Raw genomic sequence first — 20,837 nt, forward strand, 5'->3', positions numbered from 1 at the left:
ACATTGTGGCAAAGGCAAAGTTGTGATAGTGCTCTCATCAGTTTGATTAAAATCCTACCTACCGAATTGTCACTAGTCACTAGCAATACATATTCAGAAAAGATCCAAGCATTCACAAGAGAGACGACAGTAACTGAATAGTAGACGCTACAATGGCCTTGGCTGCTAGACAGCTTTAAATGGGTGCATATGAACAATAGGAATCATCAGGATCCAGCAGGATCAACAGTGGAAAAATCTCCTTCAAACTCGAATTAAGTCAAAGGTGTCAAGTAGTGGCAGACTGGGTGGACTTTATTGGATATGCATTATGAAATCTTCATTCTGGGGGAAATTACATACTTGCTCTGGAAACAGGGCAATTATGTGAAATGTTAATGAATACTTTCACACAAAAGAAGTGTCAAAATAGCAAAGTGGGATTGGATTTTATGAAGAGGTTAATTTCCCAAGTCAGCAAAATATTCACAATGTCAGAATTACCTCTGAAACTTCCTTATGAAAGTCTCTTCCTACATAATGACCAGACAGAAGCAGGAGAATCTATATGTTTTAAATATTACTACTTTCTTTAAGATACAGATGTGTACACATATTCTTATATGTATTATGTATGATTTTAGGTAAATTCAAAATGATTCACTCAGGCTTTACCAAACACCCTTGGTGTTATTTCTTTGTTCCTCCCACTTTTTATTGACCTAGCCCCTCCTCCTCTATTGGAGACTCTCCTTGCTATTCCATTCCAACTCATATCACCTGTATCTTGCTATTCCCTTCCCCCCAAATCCCTCTGACCTCTGGTCCCTTTATATTTTACTAGTTACTGTGGTTACTCCATGGTGTATACTCACATCTGAGGATTTGGAGCTAGGGACTAGAGATGAAAGAGAGCACGTGACATTTGTCTTGCTGGGTCTGGGTTATCCCACTCAATATAATTTTCTCTAGATCCACCCATTACCTGAAAATTTCATGATTTCACTTTTCTTTACAGCTGAATAGTATTGTGCCTATATACCATGTTTTCACTATCTATTCATCCATTGAAGGACATTTAGGTTGTTTCCATTTCCTGGCTCTTGTGAACAGGGCAGCAATGGACATCTCTGAACAAGTATCTGTGGAGAAGAATGTTGAATCCTTTGGGCAAAAGCCAAGGAGTGGTGTAGTTGGTTCTAGTTAAGGTTAAGCTATCTATGGATGTTAAGCCACTTGGGTTGACAGTGCTCCCTTCAATAACCTGGAGGAACAAAATCCTCAGTACCAGGCATAAGCAACCTCCTTTCAAATGATTGGTTAGGGTAGTCCAAGTGGCTCCCAAAGCTATATATTATAGATGTAGCCTTTGTTGCCTTTAAGGGGCTGAGAGGTCTGCTCAACTGATGAAGACATTGCATACTTCACACCCAAGACTTGGACGATTTGAGTTGGATGTGACCTGAAATTCTCTTTCCTCCTGTCTAGCTTCCATAGTTCCAAAAATACTATACAAGCTGACATGGGGAGGAAGCAATTAAACCATCCTACCCAGCTGCAACACCTGTGAACCATGGCAATTACCAGCATGGCAAGATATGTATAAAGGTCCAATAAGTGACACTTGCATGTCAGTGGCCATCAAGAGCTGTCTAATTGGACTTACAGCCCACCCAACAGAAGGGAAATCATACCTGGTACTGGAAACCTAGCCAGCTTCCTGGGGCAGATGAGTCTTGGACCTTAAAAAAAAAAAAATCCACTACTGCCACTTCGCTTCACCAGCATAACTCCTAAGTATATTCTAAATCTTACCTTTATACCCACAGTTAAATATAGCTCCTCATCAAAGCCTCTCTTTATAGCAAAGGGTGATTGTCCCAGAAAAGCACAAGTGGACACAATGCAGAGACCACCTGATCATGGAGAGCTCAGGCCAATGAGTACATCTGCATCATAACGCCTGCATCTAAGGCTCAGGGAACATGGTGGAAGACAGGGTGGAAATCTTTGAAGAGCCAGGATACCAGGAAGTCTGCCGAACTAGGCTCTCCCAGAAATTCACTGCACAAACAAGACTAGAACAGTGGCAGTATTGGTGGACAAGTTAATCCGGAAGCAGGAAAATATTCTGGGTTCCCAACGCTGAACAAAGAATTATAGGCAACTGATGAGTGCTGGGCGAAGAATTAGTCTCTTCCAGGGAGGGGATGAGACTTTTTATTCATTGTCTGGTGCAGCATGGTCAGTCTTGAAACCATTTATTCACAAATAACAACAATGTACTCAACGAGTTGTGTGTATATATATTTGAACATACACATACATACGTATATACTTTCATACATGCACACATGTGTGCAATGATAATATAATGAGGCTATTAAATTGGGAGTAGTGGGGACACAGAGGGGGTTTGCAGGAAGGTTTCTGGGAGGGACTGGAGGGAGAGGAAAGTGAAGTGATATAATTCTATTTCAATAGAAAAAATGAATATGTGGGAAAAAAGAAAATTGCTATTTTCTCAAGTGAAGACTTGCCATGGTCGACTTACATTTAGGGGCTATGCAGTACCAAAATACCCATTTAAAAAGCAATATGCCTCTAATTACTTTGAAATGATGTCACTCAAAATTGTTTAGTGTGATTTTTAGAAAATCACAGAACACAGTGTGGTGCCAATTGCCTCTAAGACTGCTAAGGCTTTACTTACAGGTGAAAATGACAGCAGATGTCACCCATTCAACTAAATCCTGGGTCGGTAAGAGTGGGTCATTACTCCACGGAAGGCAGCAACCAGGAAGTGCTGAGCTACAATGAGGAAAATCAGAAAGCCGGGTCGAGTACTACAGTTGGAACTATCACAGCTAGGGCTTTAGGTCAGCACCCACACCAGTCTGCTGAGTCTAAAATTAAGAGTAATGACTCAGCTTCAGGAGTTCAGGTCTTCTGACAAAGGACCAGGTCAAAAGTCTGGGCCGATTTTAAGCACAAGCTTTCTCAACAGACTTGCAGTTTTGAACCCTAGAATCACTTTGAACATTGATTTTGAAGGTTCCCTGAACCTCTTGCCAGGCAGTTGCATAGGCAATGTGGCGACCCATCGCGTTGCGGACAGCCCTCGCCCTCACACCTGGAGGCTGGCAGAGGCGTGGGAAGTTCATCAGGTGGAGACGAGGTACTGGCTCCTGCCCAGCCTTCAGCCTGGCGCCTCTCAGCAGGGGTTCTTCCAAAGCATCCTTAGTGACTCTGCCCCGGCATTCATTATCTTGCTGGTTTCCCAGGCAGCCAGAGAGAACGTTCAACTGACTTGTAAACACTGGTTCCTTCAGTAGTATAGTACATATGTCATTCAGAAGGTTGAGCGGACTAAAATTTTTCCTGTGACTTTCCAGACACCCATCTTGCTTCCACGCAGAACTTCGCAGTTAGTTGTCTCCTCCCGCACCCTGGAAGCCACAGGGAAGAAATCCAGTTCCAGATACTTCCGAGGTGCCAGGTGTCCCGCACAGAACCTGACACAGCAGTTCATGGGACCGATCGAGTATTGACACATGGTATTTGCTGCGGGTCAATTCCCAGGTTGTCTGAAAGTTTAACGTCAGTGTGGCATGGATGTTACCTTACAGCACAAAAGTTACCAATGGATACTAAAACAAATTTGTACCCACTTTGGAGCAGAACTTGAAGGAGGACCAAACGGTCCTTAAGAAAGCGGTGCTTGCCGGAGACTGCAGATCCCTGAGACCATTCCCAGCAGGTCACTCCGTGCCTGGCCTTCTGCCGAAGCCGGAGATGAAGCAGTCTTTAAAAGTCAGAGTTGCAGGACAGCCTCGAAAGTGACAGTCAGATTCTCACAGTAAAAATACACCGGGGACATAAGAGAAGGAAGAAAGCAATCCCAGGCCGAGAGGAGAGCTTGGTGCTTGCCCCTGCAGCCCAGGGTCATCAGAGATAGCGGCCGGAGTACTCTACCAGTGATCGTGAGACCACCGGAGAACTGACAGTGATCGATTGCCAAGGGACGAGCCGCTGGAGCGTTGAAGGCAAGGGATCCAGGTGGCTATCCACATCAAAGTGACACAGAGGATTCTGAGGTCCTCTGAAATCAGAGAAAACCTCCTGTGCTGAAACAGAGCCTGGACCTGCCTAGCTGAAATACTGAGCAAGTGAGTACATTGAAACTGCCAACATCTGGGCACAGGGGTGAGTCGCTAGGGTATTAGAGTCAGTGCTGCACCTGAAAGACGGGCAGCAAGCTGGCTGGATGGATTCAAGCTTCCTAACATACAGTCCCCAGGCCAACCAACCCCTATGGCTCTTCAATACTCATTCACGCTGCTCATGCTGAAACCCCGTGTTTCTGGTGCTGTTAAGAGTTTCTGTGATGTTTGCAATGCTGCATTGGGAGGAAGTTTGCCTTCTCACCTCGTTTCCCTCTTGATGTCTAAACACTAACATCTGTGGAACTAGCTGCTTGTCCATCAGGCTTTTTCCTTTTTTGCAAAATAAACTAAAAGGTAGCAGTTAAAAACAAACAACTGTCTTGAGACAAATGACGATTCACAAGCAGTAGTAGAAATCATATAGGCAATATCTCATGTACTCTTTTCCCAGTTTCCCAGGCAGGCAGCATCTCCCCAAACTATAATAGAGTGTCAACACTGGTGTACCCATTTATTTTGCTCTAACAAAGAACTCGGGGCTGGCCGACTTAAACAACAGAGACAGAATTCTGCACAATCCTAAATGCCAGAAGTTCAAACACGAGCTGTCAGAGGGATCATTTCTTCTGAGACATTCTTCTTGGCCTGCAGATGTAATTCAGAGCATGGTCCTTCTGTACCTGTCAGTCTAAACCGCTCTTCTTCCAGGGAAACCAACTAGGTTATGGCCCATCTCAATGACTTTTTTTGTTTGTTTAAATAGTTCAAATACCACTTTAAAGACACTGTCTTCACACATGGTCACATTCTGAGATACAGGGCTTGAGGGGCAGGTGGCCATGGTTTATCCCAAACAACTAGGTTACTGGCAGTAATATGGTAAAGACACAGGCCTTTCCATCACCATAGAATTCCTCAAGTTGACCTTGGGTAGCTTCACACCTTCCTTCCCGCACTTTGACAATCATTCGTCTGTTCCCCGTGATTATAATTTAATCACTTCCCTATCATCTTTTAAATAGTATCCCAGCACATAACTTCTTGAGAAAGGCTTTTTTTTTTTTTTTTTTTTTTAAACTCAGTCGTCAGGAGACTCATCCAGGTTGCCATATATATCAATGGTTCCGTTCTTCTTATGGCTGGGTGCTGTTCCATGATACACTCCTGCTCAATCATTCACTGACTGAAGGACACTGGGTTAGCCTCAGTGTTCAGAAATATGAGTCCTGTTGCCATAAATATCTGTGTACAGGATTCTGAGTGAATATAATTTTTTTTTTATTTCTCTCTGGGAAAAATGCCCAGGTGTGCAATTGCTTTGATATTTAGTGTTTGAGAGAACAGGCCAAACTGTTTTCCCAGAATTCTGTCCTATTTATACTATCACCAACAATATGCAAAAGCCACCAATGGTGGGAGCAATCCAACTTCTATAAGTCCCCACCAGATTTGATATTGTCGTTATTTTTTATTTTAGTCATTCTGTTAAGTGTGTTGTAGTATCTTGCTGTGGTTCTAATTTGCATTTCCCTAATGTCTAATAATGTTGAACATCTTTTCATGTGCATATCCACCATCTGCATATGCTTTTGGGTGAAATGTCTGTGCATGTCTTTTGCCCATCTCCTAATTGGATTGTCTTCATGCTGTTGAGAATTGAAGGTTCTTTATGTATTCCAGATTTCATCCTTTGGCAGAGACGGAGTTTGCAAATATTTTGTCTCATGCTATAGTTTGTGTTTATATTCTTTTAACAGAGAGTTTTGCAGAGCAAAGCCGGTTAATTTAAGAGACTCTGGCACTTGTTTTTACATTGTATTTTTCGTTGCCTTTTTCTGACATAGCTCCAGCAGGAGAAGAGCAAGAAGGCGTTGGATTGCTGCAGACTGCAGGCAGAAGTCCAGGTCCTTAGCATCGGCTCCAGCGATGCCCTGCGGAGCGATGCTCTGGGGAGCATGCATGGTTCATGTTACTACCTGGGGTGGGCCATGAAAGCCCAGGAACTCCATTCTGCCTCCTGTGATACCAGCTTGGCAAGAGGGTGGGGACATCCTTACAGCTGCCAAGAGATAGAAACTGAAGCTCTCCAAAAGTTTTTCTGGAGTGTTAGATTGGCACAGAGAAGTTGTCTTTCCACAGTTTCCCTTTCTGGGTCATGATCACAGAGTGAGATGGCTTTGTTTCAGCCCTTTTGGAACCCATTGGCATGTCTGGGTTGCTGGCCTCTTCAGCTCCATCTCTGGGATGTGGGCGTCTAAAAGAAGACCCAGTTACTCTCTACACTGATGCTTCTTAGTTCCTCAGGCTTCAGGCCTTCTGCCCTTCCTTATCCCACCCCCGAGAGCTTTATATGTGTTTTATGTATGATACCCTGAGTGTTTTCTTGCATTTGGTGGAAACATAGAATCACGTACCTCAGCTTGAGCATCCTGGAAGGGGGTGTCCCTCATTGTCACCTTACTAATTCTGAGTAAGTTTCTGTACCACAACTGTGACTTATCTATAAGTTCTAGGAAATATCAACCCTACAGGGTAATTCACAAGAATGAGCAATCACCTGCATAATGTGGTACCTAATTAATGCTAGACACAGGAAAATCAGAATGCTTTTCTTTGAAATGAAACCATGTTGTCATTCACTCGAATTTCTAAGCGTAAGTTATAAAACACTTCTGAATTTCCTAGTTCCAGGGACACTCAATAGGCCTGGACCCTTCTCCAAACTATACTTTAGAGTATTCCTGGGTTTGCACTGTGGAACTGGTACATATTATTGTTGTACTCATATATTATTTCCTTAACAAAGCCCCCACACATAGTAGACAAAAGTCCTTCACTCAAAGTTTCTCCTGCATTACTGGGAGCTTGTCGTGAGTATTCTGACCAACTCTCAGCAAGAAGGTGACCTTCTCAGTACAGAAGAGGAGATGCTCCTAACATCTAGCCTACAGGAACAAATTGGCTGGCCCCTATGTTTTGCAAAATGCAAAAATGACACCTTCACAGTTAACGACAAAGATGCCACAGGACGCTACAATAGCATCCTGTCTTTATCAGCAGTTTTTGTTCTCTCTGATTTCCTGTTCCACAGCAGGGCACAGCTGGGCAGCATGGAGGCAAGCAGAACAGGAGTAGAGACAAGGGCCAACAGAGTCCAGGATGACATTGTATGAGAATTCTAGCCACTATGTGGGAAAACTCAGGCAGGACCCCATTTATAATAAGACAGAAATACATAGCTAGTGTGATGTAGACATATAAAGCTATATAGGTTGTACTACCGAGTGAGCAAATACAAGCTAATATTCCAAAACAATATACCCTCTATGCTATTCTCCCGACTCGCTGCCATCTTCAGATGGGTCACATGCCCTTCAGCATTCTTCCTTCCCTACCCCTCTCCAGAGGCCAAGCTCCTTAGAGTGAGGAGTGTATTTTTTTGGTTATCAGGGGATGTGAACATTGCCTCAGTCACATGGAAGGTATTTGCCTCTCTTCATTTCATGAAGAACACTTATTTTAATTAGACCTCTGTAATGGTAGGGAACATGTGATAGGCTTTTAAAATTATTAAACGATCATTTGTCTTTGATGTTTTTTAAATAATTTGAAGTTTTAGAGCTGGAGGATTGCAAGGCATATGATCATAACCCTGAGTTGAGTTAGTTGATTCAGTTTCTGGATTCTAGCAAGTCCAGGAAAAATCTCGGTGAAGATTCTCTCACTCGTTTGAGGAATGCTGAACACACTGGTGATTGAATTGTGAGATTTAGGTTTTTTTCACAAATAATGCAAAAATTACACGCACCCATTTTTCTTTAAGGTGGAAATTTACCATGGTCTCCTTCCCTACTTTGAAAGTTGAGGGATAAAGTTCTTTAAGAGCCTCCTGGTCTGTGTGGAGTTCAGGCATGGATGGTCTCTGATCCTGTGTGTTGAAGAGGGGGCTTTGATGCTCGGAAGTGTAATCTTACTGACATTCACTGATAACGGCTGATCTTGGCATTTGATGAATGCTTGCAGGAAGTTGCCGGTTCCCTGTATCCTGTCATAAAGAATCTGGTAGCGGATCAGACTGTGTCAAGCAAAGCAAGAAAATTGATTTAGAAGACACTCCTCCAAGGGAGCAGAGAAAGTTCAGTATCTCAAGTATGTCTTTGTGTAAGGGATTGGGTGTCTATGTCACAGAAGCCCAGACTTTTGCGTAGCCTGGTCTTTTTTGTTCACGCTCTGTTACATACAACAACTCTATGCATTATATATCCCATTAACATCTTAAAGCTCCACCCAAGACTATTCTAATTAGCATTAGTATTAGTAGTAGTATTCTAATGAGACAGAAGTTAGAAGTGCCTCTGAGCCTGCACCTGCCATACCTGTACTAGAGTGCCAACCAGGTTTAGTTGACCTCTGGTCAGGATTTTCCAGTCTACTTCTTTGTCAAGTTGTTATAAGGCTTCACAAAAGACCTTTGCTCCTTACCCTCTACCCTGTTCTGTCACACTGGGATGAGTCAGATACCTTTGGACATTCTTTTTTTTTCTCCAGAGATCAATGTACTCCAGGGTGGAGTACATTTCTTTGACTACTAGGGGATAGAGAACAATGTCTCAGTCACACATAAGCTACTTACCTCTCTTTAACTTCTTTAAAAGACCTCTTTCAGGACAAGAGTCACACTACGGTTGTTACACACTCTGACTCATTGGCAGTAACTAAGTAGCATGTATGGAATAAAAAAAAAAGAGTTTTTCTAAAAGGAAAAAAAAGTACTTCACACGAGCATGCATTGGGTGTGTTTGGCTGACATATGAATGTGGGTTAAAGTTGGGGTGTAGGCAAACACCTCAGAGTCAGCAGACACAGTCAAAGCAACTGAGCTCAGTAAGAATGGTGGGAAGAATATTTAGCTGAGGTCTTCCGCAAGAGTGTGTGGAAAATTTTAGTCTTTCAGCACCTTTCATGGGAATAAGGTATATGTGAGACTTAGAAATGCATCTTCCCACTTTCCCGTGGACTGAATCCTACCTTGAGAGTCCACAGCCGGGCAGCGGTGGCGCACGCCTTTAATCCCAGCACTTGGGAGGCAGAGCCAGGCATATCTCTGTGAGTTCGAGGCCAGCCTGGTATACAGAACAAGATCCAGGACAGGCACCAAAACTGCACAGAGAAACCCTGTCTTGAAAAACCAAAAAAAAAAAAAAAAAAAAAAGAACATGGAGACTCCAGCAGAATAAAATATGAGTTGACTTAAGAGGAACAAAAACAGGCAGAGAGGACAATGAGGAAGAAAAAAAAAACCCACCATAACATCTTTTGATAACAAATGGGGTTTTTGTTGTTTGCTGGTTTTTTCTTTGTCCATGTTTTCATTTTTTTTCCACAGAAGGCTTTTCCAATTTGGGGTAAATGGAGTTTTAATTAGTTCTGTTAAAGTACCCATTTCTCAAAATATGTGATCTTAATTTTTAGTAGGAAACAGTTGGGAAAAATTTGGCATTATGCTAGTTGCCAATATTTATATTCCTACTGATATGGTAGATTAAGTGCCATAAACAATTTGTTTTCATTAAATATAAGAAAATGAATAGAAAAATAAAAACCATTCTTGAACTATTAATTTACAAAACTAGAGGGTATGAAAAAAATTTTTCAAATCATTTAAAATAAAGACTAGAGGACAATATCACAATAGATTTGTCAATCTCTGCTGACCTGTGGAGATTCTTGGCTTTCTTTTGTATGCACTAATATAGTAAGAAGAGCTAGGCCCTACAGCCAGTGCAGTTGGAGACTCTATTGATACATTTAGTTTACAAAGAGAAAAGGTACCAAAAAGAAAAGAAGACAAATCAAGAAAACATACATTCTCAAACTTAGTTGTAGGGAGCAAGTGTACCCCTATACATGAATATGCCCCTGAACATGAGCATGGCCATGTCAAGGACACCAGTGCCTCATTTCAGTAGGAACCGCAAGGCCTTCCCCTGGTACAGATGTTGACAGTGTGTACAGGAAGAGTAATCAGCAGCTTCTACCTCCCTGATGACTGTAGCCTGAGGCTGTTCTGCTACAGAGACCCTCCACCACTACCAAGATTAGTCAGCCTGCCTTCTCCTTCAGTTGTACAGAGTAAGCCCAGGATGTTTCTCTGCGGCTGGTGCGTCTCCCTCAGAACACACAGCTCATCTGATCCCAGATTTCCTGTATGTGTATCTGTTGTTTCTTCGTTATTCTCTAACACCTCAGTTCAATCCCAAAGCTGTGCAGGTCACAACACTCAGCTATAGAGACAGCAAAAAAGAAATCAATTCTCCCCTGAGAACCCACAGTCGTAAATTACCCTTATGGTTAGCTGAAGAATCAGGTCATCTGTGTTGTCCAAGAAAGTCCCACGTACAGACTTAAACTTGAAATTATCCAGAATAAGTCATACTCCCAGCGCTGATAAACAAAAAAACATCAATTCTCCCAGAAAAACAGACAGCAGCCTTATACTCTAAAACTCTACAGGTAATCTCCAGTGAAACTGAGCACATACACACACATGCACATGTACATACACACATACACAACATACATCAAGATACAAATCAAAAAATAATAATGAACGTGTGCTATGAGCTTAAACCGGGCATCAAAATCATTAGCTAGTGTGTATAAAATAAGAATCCAGTGTGTCAAAATCAGTGTAAGAACTTGAAAATGCTGATTAATTTTATTCTCCTTCTGTGTATTCTTGAAGACTATTTTGAAGAGACACCCGCCATGTACCTAGGAAGATTAATGTTCAGATATAAAAGAGAAGATGTGGATAATAAAGTGAAAATCCTGCATAAGTCCAATTGGGATTCCAAAAGAGCTTAGGGACTGGAGGCAGAGGGGGATGGGGCTGATGAGAGAAAGGAGATAATGCGTGGAGAAAAACACACTAGCTGAACAGCAGCATGGAGGACAGAAGACAGGGATGTGACACCGTTGGAGGGAGAAGAGAGAGTAACTGATATCTAGAGACATTCTAAAGAAAGAGGGTATCTTTAGGAACAACAGAGCCTTTCTCTGCTCTCGAGTATGCTTCGTTAACTCAGAATGGGGATGTTGGACCCCAGGCTTATGGTTCCACCAAGCTTGGGTTACATCAGTGGCCCCCAGAGTGGTCATGGTGTCTTATCACAGCAATCAAAAAGTGACTAAGGCAGGAGGAGACCGGCTGGTGAGTCCAGTTGGCCCAGCCATGGGGTGTCTAGGAGCCATCTCCCGGTTTTAGCTACAGACTCAGACATGGCTTCTAGGCAAAAGGAAGAGATAACAAAGAACCAGCGAAGAAAACTCTCCTCTGGCATTCCTGGTCTCCAGAAAGGATATTCTCAGAACTGGTACTTTGGGGTCCCTGGACCTGACCAGTTTTATTTCCTCTTCTCATCATTAAGAAGAACTTTGAAGTCAGATAAATATTATCCAATTGGGTGGGAAGCAGTTCTAGATATAAGGAGGCCATGATGTTAAAAGTGATGCCCTTATCTAGCTTATCAGTGTAAACAATCAAATTTTTGTTGTTTAGATCTCTCTTTAAGAAGAAAATAATACAGTCTATTAATGGGCTTTGCCTAGTGCCTTTGTGATCTGTTAGTGTTTGACTGAAGACCACCCTGCTTGGACAATCCCAACCAATGGCTGAAAACATCAGGGATACCGCAGTGCAGTGTACTATGGTGATATTTTATTTTGTACTAAAATGTTATTTGTATGTTAATAAATAAATTTCCCCGGGGGTCAGAGGTATTAGCAAGCCATGGGAAAGCTAGGCGGTGGTGGTGCACACCTTTAATCCCAGCACTTGGTAGGCAAAGCTAGGTAGATCTCTGTGTGTTCAGGGATACAGCCAGCATTGGAGACACACGCCTTTAATCTCAATACCAACCATAGAAGACCTGGAGGTCTGTACAGACAGGCAGTGATGAGGCAGTCATGTGGTTGGGTTTACAACCAATGAGAAGGCAGAACTGAAAGTCTTTATAAAGACTTTAACACAAGAAGTAGCTCTCTTCCGGAGAGGTAGGACCACCGCAGGAGGAAGGGTAAGGTTTTAGCTCTTAGCTCTGACCTCTTGGCTTTCTTCTTTGCATTGGTTCTGTGTTTCCTATTTAATAAGACGGTTGGTTACATCTACAGTGTACTGCTCTCTTTCCCTCTTTTTGTTTTTGTTTTTGTTTTTTGAGACAGGGTTTACCTGTGTAGCTTTACACCTTTCCTGGAACTCACTTGGTAGCCCAGGCTGGCCTCGAACTCACAGAGATCCTCCTGGCTCTGCCTCCTGAGTGCTGGGATTAAAGGCATGCGCCACCACTGCCCGGCCCTTTCTTTCCCTCTCAAGTGTCACAGCTATCACCAGCAATACAACAGAAGCTATTTCTAGTTCTGCCCTCATGGCTTCTTCCTTGAAGACACAGCCTAACCCTATGTTTTTCTGGAGTAATCCTAGCGAGCAGGTGGTAAGAGGCTTGGGCATACACTTCCAGTGATCAGGAGGTTGAGTTACTCATCCTAAGTGTTATACAAGACAATGCTACTTTCAGGTCCTAGCCAGAGGCCCAGTTGCTAAGAATTTACTGGTGAGGACAATAAAAATATCCTAATGTAGAGATATCTTAGCAGTGGAACAAGTTGAGCATTTAAAAATCAAGGGTAACTATGCAGACAAAAAAGTCGAATTTACTGGTTATTGCAAAATGGTATCAGTGATCTAACTACAGAGGGTAAATAAGACTACCGGGTAGTTAAAAAGTTGATAACCAGTATGAAATCCTAAGGCCTTGTTTGGGAAGACATGACAGGAATGGATGTCCTTGAGGGCTGTGGCTATGGGGACATTCTGAACCAAAGCCTATTGAGATAGTTCAACCTTTCCTCTTAAACAACAACTTTGACCTTGTGAAAGAAGATGTTGCTTTTCACCAAGTGAAGAGTGCTCTGAAGAATGCAAAGGCTTTGTCTCATAAAGTATTTGGTATCTACATCACCAAATGCCCCAGGGTCTAGGATTTTAGGCTGACAATTGGGGAAATCATAGCATAAATCAGCTGAGTGGTTTTGACAGGCTTGTTAAGGGATGATGGACAATAGATCCCTGGAGAACTCTAAGAATTCCCTGACTTGCACTAGGAAGGTGAGTCTCTTTGTAATAGCCCATCATTTATTCAGAAACTTCACTCTCCTTATTTACTCTGAATCCTCTGGGAAATTGCAAGATTCTTAGTGACTCTGGGAACTATTATAGACCTCACAATGACATTCTCCAGGAAATCTTCAGGTCAGCTAATGTCATCAAGTAATTAATTGCATTAACTTCAATTCTCCCAAAATCTGAACAAGATGAACACAGTTTCTGGAGTCTAATTGCCAGACTCTCTATGGCATAAATATGAGCAAATGGGATAACTGGACAGACAGGGCGCCAAGGCAGAATGGTCGCTATAGCTACTCTAGATTGCTATCTCTCCCATGGAAAGTGATTAAACTGAAATAGAAACTCCCTCTGAGAAGCGGGCTCGAGCCTTTCTGACAACCCTTAAATGATCCCAATAACATAATCTTACTGGTCACTAGACTAAGAGATAAGACACAAGTATTCTTTAAGTAGAAACTTGATAGTACTAAAAAAATCCAAACAACTAGATAAGGATCCTGGGCTTCCTTGGAATTAAAAGGCAACAACACCCACTGTGAGGTTGGTGTGCACACAGCTCTCATGACTGGTGTATTCTACCTTTGGGATTCCTGTCTTTCTTGGCCCTAAAAACTGCACACGATTCAACCTATTTTAAGCCACATGCACTAGCCTGACTCAAACTCTTTACAGCTCTGCCCAGATCTGTGTATGCAGGAGCGTGAAAAAGTACCAGGCAAGAATTACAGGAAGGCTTTCAACAGAAGAGAGCTAAGGACCAAAGACAGGTAAACTAGAACTTCAAACCCTAACAGGCTTTCCCTCAACATTATCATGTATTAGATGTAATTATAAGTGCAAGATTGCTGCTACCACTTTAAAAAAAAATAGAAAAAGACAAAACAAAATCCACAAGACATTCAAAGAGTCAGCTCCATTTTCACAGACACTGACTTACGATTTGAGGGCATCTCAGTCCTCGATGTTTGCATCAAGAATCACTAACAGCAGGAGCTGGAGAGATACCTCAGCAGCTAAAAGCACAGGCCACTTACTCTTCCGGAGGACCTAGGCTTACTTTCCAGCACTCACATGGGCAGCTCACAACCATCTGTAACTCCAGTTCCCCGGGGAAACAATGCCCTCTTCTGGCCTTCACAAGCACTGCATAGATGTAGCAGACACAAACACAGGCAAGACCCCCATACACATAAAAGCAAATTTTAAAAAAGCAAATGTAAAAGACATTCTGAAATTCTTTCATTTTTGTGGTGACTGAACTCTTGATGGTAAAAACAAATCTGAGTATTTCCAATAACCACAACTGATTTTCCTGTCTTTTTTTTTTTTCTTGTGACCTAGGTAGTGTAAATTTTTTTTTTTCCCTAACCAACCAAACTTTGATAGTATGCTTCTGTGGATTTGGTGTCATCAGCATTGGCTTGAAAACAGGCAATCTTCGGTGTCTAAAGAGGCTTCTACGCTGGCCAGCATTGTCACTGTGACTAAATACCAACCAAGACAACAGAAGTTAGTACTGGGTGGAGCTGGTGGTTTCAGAGGCCACCAGCACTTGAGCTTCTGGCTTTGAAGTCAAAGATAAAGTTAAACCTCTGTAGTGAGAAGCCCAAGGTGGAGCATTGCTCACCTCACAGCAGCCAAAAAGCAGAGAAAAGCCCTCATCAAAAATGCCCCACCCTTCCAGCAACCTCACAGGCTGCCAATCAACTCTTTCGCATTATGAGACTTCGAAGGACATTCCAGATGTAAACGTTACTGTATTGTTCACGGTGACAAAAAGTATCTGGGAACTCTGGAATAACGTTAGTTCTTCTCATATGTTGAGATACATCCAGGGAGAAGTGTATTAAATGAGATGTATTAAATGAGCAGTATGTAAACGTGACAGCTGGAGGTGACACTGGCAGAGATGGATGCTCAGTGCCTCTAATTCCACTGGCTGTTGTCCAAACATTTTTGTGCGCCAGGTGCAGATTTGAAAGCCAAGTTGCAAATAGCATAATGGGAACGCTTCTTCTCTAACCACTTTCATCTTAGTGCTGGGTCCCCAGGACTGCCCAGATACAGAGAAAGTCATCCAATTCAATAATTTTCTTTCCGGCCAACTTCAAAAATCACCTAATTGCATTCCTGTTTAAAGATCTGATTTGAAGAGCTTCTCCTCATTCTTTGGAGTTTCTCAGAAATGATGTCATTTGGCTATGGGGAGAAAGGGAAAAATTCATGTGTTTTCAGGCTACCTCTGCATAGCCAATAGGATCTAGAGTGGGTCCCTTAGCAGGCATTCTGTCCTATGGAGTGAGTTTTTGCCCCTGCTGCCCCATCCCTGACTTGTAGCCACCCATTTCCCATTGTGCTATGGAGACGTGGCTGAATTAAACTGGTTATTAAAGCTTGGATCTTGACTACACCCCCAAAGACCATGTGGTAATGATTGATCCAGAGGGTGGTTCACTTTGTGTGGTGACAGGATCTTTAAGAGGTGAGGCCTAGTAAAAGCTCCTGTAGCTGACAGTTTTTCTGTGTCCCTGCCTGCCAGTGGTCGGGACAAATCCCGCCCCCCGCCCCCCCCCCCCAAGTAAACACACAGAGGCTTAAATTAATTATAACTGTGTGTCCATGGCTCAAGCCTTTTGCTAGCTAGCTCTTACATCTTAAATTAGTCCAAAACTACTAATCTATGTATCATCACATATTCTGTGGCTTTACCTGTGTCCCATTACATGTTGCTCCTTGGGTAGCTCTCTGGCAGCTTCCCCTACCCCACCCTACCTCACCCTCCCCCACCCCACCCCCTCCTTCTTCCTGTCTCTCTCTTTGAATTTCCCACCTGCCTCTAAGCTGCCTTGCCATAGACCAAACAGCTTTATTTATCAACCAGTCAGAGCAGCACATATTCACAGCGTAGAGAAAGACATGCCCTCATCAAGGTCCTTAGAGACTCTGAGACCCCCCAATCCCATCTCATTGTCTTTTGCTCCCTGACTATGAGATGAGCAGTGTTTCTTTGTCACATGCCCTTGACATGGTGTGTACAGCAGGCTGGAAATAACAGGGCCACTCAATCATAGAGAAGACTTTCCAAAACGGTTGTCTAAAATCAACTTTTTCTCAATCTGGATTGATTCTAGGGTATTACGTTGCAGCAACAGAAAACGAATATATCAGGGATTGGTAGTCCATGGCCACGTATGATCTACAACCGGATTTTGTCTGTTTAAATAGTTGAGAATTAGAAGTAAAGAGAGAGACAAAAACCGTATGTCTGCAAAACCTGAAGAATTTGAAATTTTAGCCTTGAGAGGACATTTCCTTTTGATGCTGTTGGTCCTTTTCATGTTCAGATCTGTGGAACTGGTACTCTAGTATTTGATGATTAGTGTTAACCACCTGGATTATTGGAGATATTGAGTTTTCTTGATGCCCAGCTCACTGTGTGTAATTAGGGATGAATTAGGTCCTCTATGTCCAACCCAGACTTCTTCACCATCTCCACCCACCTTCTCTGTTCAAACAGAGGTGCAATAGATCCGACTGCTTAATAAACTCTAATCATGATGCCTGTTCCACTGCCCACCTGCCTTAAGGAAAGAGAATCTACTGCCTACCCTAATCCCTATGGTAAAAGAGCAATTTCTCTCATGCCTCAAAGACTCTAGCTTAGTGTGTTAATGTCAAGAATTTCTCAAAAATATAAATCATAAAGCTAGGCCTGTTGCAGTCTCATTGTAACTCCTTGAAAACTTCTGATTATGCAAATTTTAATAAAATCCAGATATGATCAAGTTATCCATCCTTTATACCAGTATGAAAGCATCTGGCAAGAGGGAAAGTCATATGAAGAATTTTCTCAAGTTGCTATAATCCTCTTTTATTGTATATTGGTTTTTAGATACTAATGATTTCGATCTTGATAGCCATTTAATAATAGTTTAATACGTTACCTTTAGGCTATTGACCTAGAAATACACGGTTTTAAGAGAAAACCAACCAGTAAACTTTCTTGTTCTAACTCAGATTCGGAGAAAAATATTACAATGATTAGGGAGACTTCATATTTACTTATATGCTACATTAGTCATCCATCCTGCAGAAAGAATGGCTGGATCATGCACTAAATATATTCTCAAAAATAAAGGTGAGATAACTAAAATTTCAAATTGTTTGTCATTGGCCCAGTAGCTGGGTGACAAGAAAATAAATGTTGGAATATGGAGAAGTAACAATCCATAGGGTGACATGGTGAAACCTTCCTTAAAATTGTCACTTGTGACATCATGGATGTTATTACATGATTCAAGTGCTTGATAAGATGGCATCTGTAGGAAGAGGTTGAAAATAAAATACTACTTATCATCGGCTGTATGTGTTAACATGTGTGGAGTCAATGACTCAGGAGAGCATTGGCTTATTGGCCAAAGTGATAAGGAGAAGTACACTCGGTGATTCTGGGAGCTGTAGGGCCAGGGAGCAGCTGCTTTATCTCCAGCTAGTAAATTGTAAGACAGAGGAGGAAGCTTCTTAGAATTTGATGTCACAGCAAAGAACCAAATCAAGGCTTAAAACAGTGGAATAGTCAGTTATTTCAGAACAGAGGTCAGTTAGTGGTAGTGGCATCCACTCAGTGAAAAGACACCAAGGCTTACATTCCCATACGCAAACCCAAGTTCAAGCTGAGCACTGAGCTGAAGGCAGCCCAGGTTTTAAAATAATTGTGTACATGTCTATTGGCACAGGATGCTGTTTGGACTCAAACAAATGAAAACCCAATTACTATGTTGGTTATGGTCCAGAGAACCACAGGACTAGATCGAGAACTGGTGGCTATTTGAGGCTAAAAGTGACACTTGGTCCCTAAAGCACAGCTTGAGAACGCTTTCAACTGTGACAGGGGACATAGTCCCCAACACTCTTCTCGGATATGGCCTAGGATGACAAGGGATAAAGAAGAAACTTCCCAGTGGTGAAGTTGAGGGTAACAGAGCAGATGCCCCTGTCCTGGGGTGTATCGTTGAGTCCCAGTTAGAAATCCCACCTCAGTGTTCAGGACCCCTTGCAGTCCCTTGTTGATATTAGGACTGTGAATTGCATTGCGTTGTGTTCCACCCTTGCCCCCCTGGGCAGCCTGGCACTACAGTCACCTTTTCCTGACTGGCAGTGTGAGAAATGAGTAGTTAGTCATCTTTGCTCATAACTCCCCAGATAATGATTGCCATTCAGAGAGGCAGGAACTCTGAGTTTGATCAACTGACTGGAATTGACTTTCAGGTGCTATTTCTCAAGAAATGGAAACTATTTCTCACTTGCAAGAAGGAAGGTACTGACCTGACCTGTGTTGGTTTGTGACAGAAGAGTTAATAATAGTGCTTCTTGTTGTTGTTGTTTGTTTGTTTGTTTGTTTTGTGACTATTTGCTGCTGACTTTTTTCAAAAGAAATGGCAGGAATTTGCTTCCTGGCCCATTTAGAAATTAGATAAAGCATCATGACACCTCTTGGCCTGAGAATTGTGGGCAAAACCTATCACTTCCAGGCCCACCATTTAGTTTTTATGCCAGTACCTTCAAAACTCTCTTCCCTTTGTCTCTGCAGTGCTTATAGTAACAGCTTATCCATCAGTCCCAGAGGGACCATGACAAGCAGAAGCCCTGTGTTGATCCACAGTTGACATGATCATTTCTCACTCGGGTGTGTAGCCAGTTCTAAGTCATAAAAATCTGAGAGATGTTTGCTACTGCAACATAGTCTAATCAATCTTGACTGATAAAAAGGGCAGATGAGAAGCATGGAGAGGAAAGGAATGAGCACACTGAGTTTACAAAATTATCGTCTTCTGATACACGGTTAGATAACAAAGACCTTTAATTTATTTTCTCTATGATATTTGCAGTAGGAGATATTGATAAGAGATTAATATCTAAAATGTATAATAAGGAGACAGGAACTTCATGGGAGAAATAAAAGTGTACCAAGCATATACTGACAGGCAATTTATGGAAAAAAACCCAAAGGCTAGCAAGAATATAAAATGATCCCCGAGCTCATTAATAATCAGAGAAATGTAAATTAGGAAAAGATATCACTTTACACCTATTAGCCTGGAAATGGAAAGCCAAATTAATTATTGAAGTTTGGTAAGAATGTGGCAATATGGGAGTCCTTAAGAATGACTGATGGGAAAGCTAACAGGTTAGATCTTCTCAGGGGACAATGGGTCACTAACAATAATTAAATTAAGAATAGGTAAAAACTATTTTTTGTGTAAAAGGTATGAAATAGAGTGAACTAAACCATTTCTGTAAGTGAGTGGATATATGCAGAGCAGTACATATTTTATAAAGACACATACAAAAGATTAACATCTAATCAATGTCAGTAGAGGACAGTGGTAGCAAAGAATGAGGAGCCACAGAAATAATAAAAGTCGTAAAACAATGAGCCACAGGCTGATGGACACCAGCATCTGTCCTTGAGATCTCCCTGAAAAGAAGTAATGTGGTTTCTTGGCTCACCTTAATTTCATAATTGTCATGTGGCCAAATATTGTATGCCACCAAAAGAAATCCTAATAAATCTGAGATCCCTTAAGCATATAACTAAATAAATGTCAATGCCACAGTGGAACAAGTCAACCCTTAAACCCTTGCCTGCTGATAAATATTTAACAATTGCATCTGGATAGAGGGGTATAGGTTTTGTTTGTAAGATTTGCTGATTTCTGTGGTAGAACTCTTCTTGTCCTGGCTGATTTTAAACTATCAATCACTGGACTAACAGATGGCAGAGCTCTTAAAATTTCACAGTGGACCTTCAGGAGCTTCTAGGAGCGTGTTCCCACATGCCACCTTGGAGGCTCCAGAGTCAAAGCACAGGGCCGCCTGATTTAAACGCAGATCATGCAAGGGTGGCACATAAAACAAACACTTCGACATTTTCCGTACACAAGCTCTCAGAAAGTACTTTATTTAGCTTGCACTGAATCTTTAATCTGAGCTAAGGGGACCTTCTCCCATCTTTCAAGTTGAAACGTTTAACTGATGCACATGCATAAATCGCTTTATTAAGTGGAGGCCCACTGACAGCTCCAGCTGAGCCTTGGGTGCTGGTGCTACGTCTGTTCCTAGAAGCAGGGAACAAGACCGAACAGGTATATAGTCCTACAAGTTGGACAGAGGACCTTAAACAAGGTGAGAAGACAGAATGCCTGCATCTGACATCTCAAAAATGCCTTGCATTTTTTTAAAAAAATCAACCAACAGCATATCAACGGTCCTTACTGCTGACCTATTCAATGCTGCAGCCAATTCCACGGACTCTCCTCCAGCGCCTAGTTTATCTCCTTGTTCTTTTGTGGCGGATTCTGTTTTTCTTCTTCTACTAAGTGAATATTACATAAGGACAATAAAATCTTCTGAGGCCTTTTGTGAAAATTAGATGTGGAATCATCAATATAGCCGTTGGCATATAGTACATGCTTATGTAGCAGTTTCTTTTCAACTGGTTTTCT

At 42.1% G+C, this 20,837-nt stretch overlaps 1 protein-coding gene across 3 annotated transcripts in view; it reads right to left on the reverse strand.

The window, feature by feature from the left end:
- Positions 1-3,265, reverse strand: part of Hhla2 (HHLA2 member of B7 family) — a 98,619-nt gene extending 95,354 nt beyond the window's left edge. For 2 of the 3 annotated variants that reach the window (XM_076548955.1, XM_076548956.1), the window contains exons 1-3: positions 3,113-3,265; positions 2,693-2,790; positions 1,674-1,721 (exon numbers count right to left, since the gene is read on the reverse strand). The gene's annotated coding sequence lies outside the window, so the exon portion shown is untranslated. The remainder of the gene's footprint in view (positions 1-1,673; positions 1,722-2,692; positions 2,791-3,112) is intronic. The other variant, XM_076548954.1, reaches the window with a different exon arrangement.
- Positions 3,266-20,837: the final 17,572 nt, after the last annotated feature.

Source organism: Peromyscus maniculatus, chromosome 12 (assembly GCF_049852395.1).
Source record: "Peromyscus maniculatus bairdii isolate BWxNUB_F1_BW_parent chromosome 12, HU_Pman_BW_mat_3.1, whole genome shotgun sequence".
NCBI lineage: Eukaryota > Metazoa > Chordata > Mammalia > Rodentia > Cricetidae > Peromyscus > Peromyscus maniculatus.